This window comes from Alosa pseudoharengus, unplaced genomic scaffold, assembly GCF_046254945.1.
Source record: "Alosa pseudoharengus isolate Yale_2024_CS ecotype anadromous, Long Island Sound unplaced genomic scaffold, YU_APseudo_1.1 YU_APseudo_1.1_scf_7, whole genome shotgun sequence".
NCBI classification, from domain to species: Eukaryota; Metazoa; Chordata; class Actinopteri; order Clupeiformes; family Clupeidae; genus Alosa; species Alosa pseudoharengus.
In genome coordinates this window covers 30,226,434-30,233,933 of record NW_027468859.1, presented here as the reverse complement: position 1 = coordinate 30,233,933, position 7,500 = coordinate 30,226,434, and the positions used below count along the sequence as shown (strand labels likewise).

Below are 7,500 nucleotides of genomic sequence, written 5' to 3'. Positions count from 1 at the left end.
CATCATCTCTATACAGCATCTCTACACAGCATCTCTACACAGAATCTCTATACACAGCATCTCTATGCAGCATCTTTACACAGCATCTCTACGCAGCATCTCTATACAGCATCTCTATACAGCATCTCTACACAGCATCTCTACACAGCATCCCTATACAGCATCTCTACACAGCATCTCTATACATCTTCCCTATACATCATCTCTATACAGCATCTCTATACAGCATCTCTATACATCATCTCAATACAGCATCTCTACACAGAATCTTTATACATCATCTCTATACATCATCTCAATACAGCATCTCTACACAGAATCTCTATACACAGCATCTCTATGCAGCATCTTTACACAGCATCTCTACGCAGCATCTCTATACAGCATCTCTACACAGCATCTCTATACAGCATCTCTACACAGCATCTCTACACAGCATCTCTATACAGCATCTCTATACATCTTCCCTATACATCATCTCTATACAGCATCTCTATACAGCATCTCTATACAGCATCTCTATACAGCATCTCCATACAGCATCTCTATACATCATCTCTACACAGAATCTCTACACAGCATCTCTATACAGCATCTCCATACAGCATCTCTATACATCATCTATATACAGCATCTCTATACATCATCTCTATACATCATCTCTACACAGAATCTCTATGCAGCATCTCTACACAGCATCTCTATGCAGCATCTCTACACAGCATCTCTATACAGCATTTCTATACATCATCTTTATACATCATTAAGAAAAATACATCTCTATAATATAATCGTTATACATCATTTCTAAAGGGGAACACAGAGAGCACAGATCCCTTCTCTATACACCATCTCTATACATCTTCCCTATACATCATCTCTATACAGCATCTCTATACATCTTCCCTATACATCATCTCTATACAGCATCTCTATACATCATCTCTATACACCATCTCTATACATCTTCCCTATACATCATCTCTATACAGCATCTCTATACATCATCTCTATACAGCATCTCTATACAGCATCTCTATACATCATCTCTATACAGCATCTCTATACATCATCTCTATACAGCATCTCTATACATCTTCCCTATACATCATCTCTATACAGCATCTCTATACAGCATCTCTATACATCATCTCTATACTATACATCATCTCTATACATCTTCTCTACACAGAATCTCTACACAGCATCTCTATGCAGCATCTCTATACAGCATCTCTATACATCATCTCTATACAGCATCTCTATACGTCATCTTCTCTACATCATCTCTATACAGCATCTCTATACATCATTTCTATACAGCATCTCTATACATCATCCCAATACAGCATCTCTATATGTCATCTTCTCTACATCATCTCTATACAGCATCTCTATACAGCATCTCTATACAGCATCTCCACACAGCATCTCCACACAGCATCTCAATACATCATCCCAATACAGCATCTCCATACGTCATCTTCTCTACATCATCTCTATACATCATCTCTATACAGCATCTCAAGAAAAGTGTATTTATACAGTGAAGTGTAGAACAGCACAGGTAGTCGCTTGACCTTCTATTGTCATAACCTGTGTATCAGAAACAGAGATAGCATAGTGACTTATTAAGGCATAATTTATACTGTATCCTTAGAAACATGTGTATCAGAAACACAGAGTGCATAGTGGCTCTAGGGGTCCATTCTGTCTTCAGAAACACAGAGTGCATAGTGGCTCTAGGGGTCCATTCTGTCTTCAGAAACACACACTGTAAAAAATACAACTTGCCTTTAGTACTGCCAAATAACTTTTCTGACTAAACAGAACTCAAATAATCAAATAGTGAAGTAAAACTCATTATATCAAGTTTTCTCAACTAATTTGGCAAGTTCACCTAACAAACTTAAGAAACTGAGTTGACTCAACTTGTATAATTAAGTATCTAGTAAGAGAGAAGTTTCCCAAAGTTCACTGAACTTCTTAGTCAAGTTGGCGCAAGCGCATTGTTTCCTAACGTATCAAGGCGACCTGCGGCATTGCACGCTTGTCAGGAGGACAGAAGCCTTCCCTAACCGTTACCTGTATGCAGCTGAGCAGATGACCAGACAACATCATTGTCAAAGGTAAGTAAGACATTTCATTTTATCCAACATCCCATTGTTATGATAGTCAGCCTTTCTCGGTATCGTGTTGCTCTAGCTAAGCTGATCTAAATGCCCACATTCCGTTAGCAACTGTCACTAGCTAGCTAACGTTAGTGATATCTCGTTATGACTGTGAATGGTAGAAGCTTGCAATGTTCTGGGAAGACATAACAGGTAATGCTGAACCAGGATGTTCCTAAAACATTCACTTTCAGGAACAACTTCGTGTAAAATGGATGTCAGCAAGGAAGGTTCTTGGAAATAGTGTGGTGTTGTTGAAATAGTAGCTAGCTATTAGGCTAGGCTAGCCTACTAGCTAATCTTAGTGGCTACATTCCACAACTAGTGATAGCCGTACAGCTGCAAGGCAATGCAATAGTATAATTGTCTGGTTAGCGATTTCCCTGTTTTGCTTAAAACATGTTTGTTCCTCAAATATTCCCCTTTATAGAAAGACCTTTGTATGTGTCAGATGCCAGCGAGGATAGCTAGCTCACTGGAGTAAGCTAAACCCCTGATTAAACCTCACTCCCGCCCAAAGTTTTTAAGCAATGTTTTGCAACTGCTGCCACCCCATCTGCTGAGCGCTGCATATAGGTTGAAAAAATTAAATGGCAATGTAATTTTTAATAGAATATAGAATAGAATGCAGCGCACATAAAACAATGGCAACTTGTGGAAATAATTATGACACTGAAGTTAGCCCCACATTCATCCAGCCCCACATTCGCCGATCGCGCTCCCTTAAAATATGCTCGTTCGGAGCCAATAAATGGACAAGTTATAGCTTCATCACTACGTAAATGTCCTCCAAGATGTTTAAAAAAGTCTACTGCACTGCAAACCTGACTAACATATGAAAACATTTTCTACTCTTGTTTGTTGTTACAGACTCTTCTGTTGCTTTGCAATGTAAGCAGTGTCCATGTAGAGACCCTCCTGACCCATTACAGGCTTCATCACGGTCACCAGGGAAAAAGCTGGCCCTGCCTCTACCCCCAGTGTGTGTGTATCTTTAAGACTTCAGGTACCTTACATTTTAATTTGGCACGGTACCATGCAAATGGCAAATCACCTCAGGTCAAAACTACATTTAGTGGTCAATATTGTGCATTCCAATGTGATTGTAGTGCAGTGGACATCTTGGAGGACATTTAGTGGTGAAGCTATAACTTGTAAGTGAGGATAGGAGCAGGCTTCACTCAATGTGTCTACTTTTAAACTTAAAAGTGCTGGCCTGGCTAGTTACATAAAGTAAAGTAGGAGAGAGGCCGCACTATGCATATATACACTTTTATTTGCACATACGCGTTTCGGCATGTGCCTTCGTCAGTGTGCTGCTGTGCACACCGAAGAAGGCACACACCGAAACGCGTATGTGCAAATAAAAGTGTATATATGCATAGTGCGGCCATTGACCATTGTCTTTTAATTTATTTTTTGCAAATTTAGTGATGTAGTTCTGTGCTTTTCCACCAAGGATACAGATGCTGAGGAGGACTACTAGAGGCATGAAAATAGGAATCTTGACCGTCATTGAAGACGACCTCGTCATGAAAGCACCGTACACTGTCACCAATATCGCCATCGCCCTGGAAGAGACTGTTCTACAGGACATCAAGGATCTTCCATCTGCACTGGCCTACCTATTCGGACTCCTGCATGGCATTAATATGTTACCCGAAAGAACTGAAATATACGTTCGAGGTGTTGCAAAAGATTTTCCTGGGCCTTGATGCTGGCAGTTGTTCTGCAAGAACGCAGTCTTTCAAGATGAAGCTGCATGCCCTTGGGGATTTAACATACAGTAGGGGTGCCAATACTTATGAACCCCTGCATTTTAAGAAAGAACATTTATTTATTTATGATACATTATTCATTCACAAAGAAAATTGGTGTCCTTAAAGGTTGGATATTGGACATTGTTTTACTTAAGGCATTAAGATCAATTTTATATTCCTCTTTTTAGTCAACTTTAGCAGAGGTGCCAATAATTCCGGAGGGTGTTCAAACTGGCTGAAAATAAAAAACATTGTTTGATCTATTTGGATTTTTGAGTTGTTATTTAGACTTGCTTTTGGTTAGAGTCAATATATTGGTTGGCATTAATATACATTTTCAAGTTGGGAACATTTGTTGATTTAACTTGATTATTTAAGTTTTTCACTGTCAAGTAGAACTTGCTCAAAAAAGCTAGTGAAATGTGTTGACTTGTTTTTTTAAGTTGGAAGCACTTTTGATTCAACTTGAATTTTTGAGTTGCCAACCTAATGTAAGTCCACCTTACTTACAATACTGATTTGGCATTACTAGATATTTCAAATTAAAAGCATTTTATTCAACTTGAATTTTTGAGTTGCTAACCTACTGTAAGTCCACCTTACTCACAATACTAAGTTGGCATTACTAGATATTTCAAGTTGGGAGCATTTGTTGATTTAACTTGATTATTTGAGTTATTCACTGTCAAGTTGAAATTACTCAAAAAAGCTAGTGAAATGTGTTGACTTGTTTTTTTAAGTAAACACAGAGAGTTTTTTTTTACAGTGCAGACACTACGGTGGCTTGACAGCATGGGAGCATGGTGTCTTGTCTAGGTATCATTTCTGTCCTCAGCAGTGGTCTGGTGTATGGTGGCATCCCTGGCCTGTCTCCTAAGACATCTGTATAGCTGCAAGGTCTGAAAATTCTTTAGGGTTTGTAGAGCGTTTCTGACAGTGTATTCATTAAACTTGGCAAATGTGTATCTGTGCTCACAAATGGCAAGACAGACAAACAAGTGGATGTACACACACACACAGACACACAAACACACATACACACACACACACACACACAGACATACACACAAAGATGCTAAATTGATCTCATATGTGCAGGCACAGATATACATTTACCCTTTTGGCTTTCTACTATTTTGGTAAACAAGTATAGACACAAACACAAACCTATGCATATGCGCACACACACGCACACACCCACACACACACACCCACACACACACACACACACACACACACACACACACACATATACATACATACAGTTGGATATCACACTTTACAGCCAAACCTCCTATCTGCACTCCCGTCCATTCTCTCTCTCTCTGTTCCCTCTCTCTCTCTGTTCTCTCTCTCTCTATCTCTGTTCTCTCTCTCCCTCTCTCAATCTCCCCCTTTCTTTGTCTTTCTCCTCTTTTCTGCACTAAGCCCTACAGAGGCGAGGCAGGAGGGAGAGCAGCGCCGCGGACAGGATCTACTTACAGACGTTTCTGGAGAGGACAGAATAGAAAGATAATGAGTATTATGACAGCAGGAAGAGCCGAGAGAGAGAGGGAGACGGAGAGAGGGAGAGAGAGGGAAGACGAGAGAGAGAGGGAGGACGAGAGAGAGAGGGAGAGGGAGAGAAGAAAGGGTATTATCGTAGAGGGATGAGAGCAGTGATGGTATTTTGGAGTCTTTATTCTCCTCTCCAAGCTGCCGCCTCCGCTCCCAATCTGATTGGCCGCTGCTGTCGGGGCCTGGAAATGAGATGCAAAGACTGGGAAGGCTTCCTTCCTCTGCCAATCTGAGTCACAGCGCCTTTCTCTCCTCTCCTCCTCTCCTCTCCGCTCCCCCCTCTCCTCATTCACGCCAGGTCTCTCCTCTCTTTCACAAAGCTCTCTCTTTCTCTCTCTCATTTCCAGTTCCTCTCTTCCTTTCTCACTGATTTATTTCTCTTTCTCTCTCTCTTTCTGTTTCTCTGCACCCCTTCTATCTATGGCTCTGGTTTGTTTCTCTCTCTCTCTCTCTCTGTCTCGCTCTCTCTCTCTCTCTCTTTCTCCCTCTCGCTCTCTCTCACTCTCTTACACACGCACACACACACATTGACACACACTTTCAGAGCAGAAACGACTCCCATTTCGGTGTCACATGCCTTTGAACTGTTCCCTCGTCTGATGTTCGAGCTGGAGAGCTTAATCTCCCGGGTTTCTTGATTTCCTGGGAGTCCAAAGACATTGCATCACAGTTCACATTCTGTGTGTGTATATATATATACACTAGTGTGTGTGTGCGTGTGTGTGTGTGTGTGTGTGTGTGTGTGTGTGTGTGTGTGTACAGGGCCAGTAAACTGTGTGTCTCTTCCTATTTAAAGTGAACAGCAAGTGAAACGGAGTTCAACATGAGAACATTGGCTTGTCACAGAGTCACAAAATGGCCACAAACTCTCACTGGCCATTTAGACCATCAGTCTGTCCACATTATAGCACCTGCCTCTCTTTCTTATCTTCTCCTTTCTCCTCTTCTCTCCTCTTCTCTTCTCTTCTGTCCTCTTCTCCTCCCTTCCCTTCTCCCCTCTTCCTCTCCTCTCTTCCCTTCTCTTCTCCTTTCTTCTCTCCACTTCTTTTCCTCTCCTAATACCCTGAAGCCTGAGTCTCTTTCACACTACTTCCTCCAGTTGCATGTGACAGCATCTGAGCATGTCATTTTTTAACTGTCAGTGAGGGAGAGAGTGCAAAGCCAGCCGGGCCCGACTCCCAAATCAAATTCTCCAGACCGACCACGGCACATTGTTTCTGTAAGTCTCCTCCAGAACACCGCCAGGATTTCCGAGCAAGCACTTTCTAAATGCGTGCACTGCACTGACTTGACACACCAGAAGGCGAGAAACGCGGCTACGAAATGGAAAGCTATTAAAAAAAGAAAACAGAAAGAAAGAGGTGTGTGTGTGTGTGAGGGGGGGGGAGGATATACTCTTGTATATACTACTGCTGCCACCACTGCCTCTGCCTCTGCTGTCGTTGTGGTTGTGGTCGTGGCTGTGGCGGGTGGATCCCTGTGAACACTCCAGTAATCAATTTGAGTGCTTAGTGCTGTTTGACAGCGCGACTGCGGGCTGGAGCTAAGGGGCTGCGAGGGGCTGCAGAGGGGCCCGAGTGGCCAGCCAGCGCTGAGACCGCCGGGGCAGATGCCAGTGCAGTCTGTCCCAGATTAGAACCCTCCCTCCCCACACACACACACACACACACACACACACACACACACACACACACACACACACACACACACACACCACACACACACACACACACAACCACTACCCCCAACCCTCCTCCCCCCCCCCCCCATCGTATAATCCCTGCCGCTCCGCTTAAACTGGGCCTGCCCCCCCCCCCCCTCTCCTCGTCCTCCTCCACCAACATCAACACCAGCAGCACATCACTGACATACACACAAACAAACAGCATGGAGGAGGAGAGAGGGGGATAGAGAGAGGGAGAGGGGGAGGGCAAGATGGAGAGAGAGAGGGAGAGATGGGGGGTGCAGTTCTTGCATGCCAGCCACAGTGCTGGGAGCCTGAACCCCATAAA

General features: G+C 42.9%; 1 long non-coding RNA gene across 1 annotated transcript; it reads left to right on the top strand.

Annotated features, from left to right (window-relative positions):
• The first annotated feature begins 1,785 nt into the window (after positions 1-1,785).
• On the top strand, positions 1,786-3,715 carry LOC143109853 (uncharacterized). Its single transcript, XR_012983988.1, has 3 exons — positions 1,786-2,129; positions 3,042-3,177; positions 3,631-3,715. It is a non-coding gene; the product is annotated as an uncharacterized LOC143109853 (long non-coding RNA).
• The last annotated feature ends 3,785 nt before the right edge of the window (positions 3,716-7,500 follow it).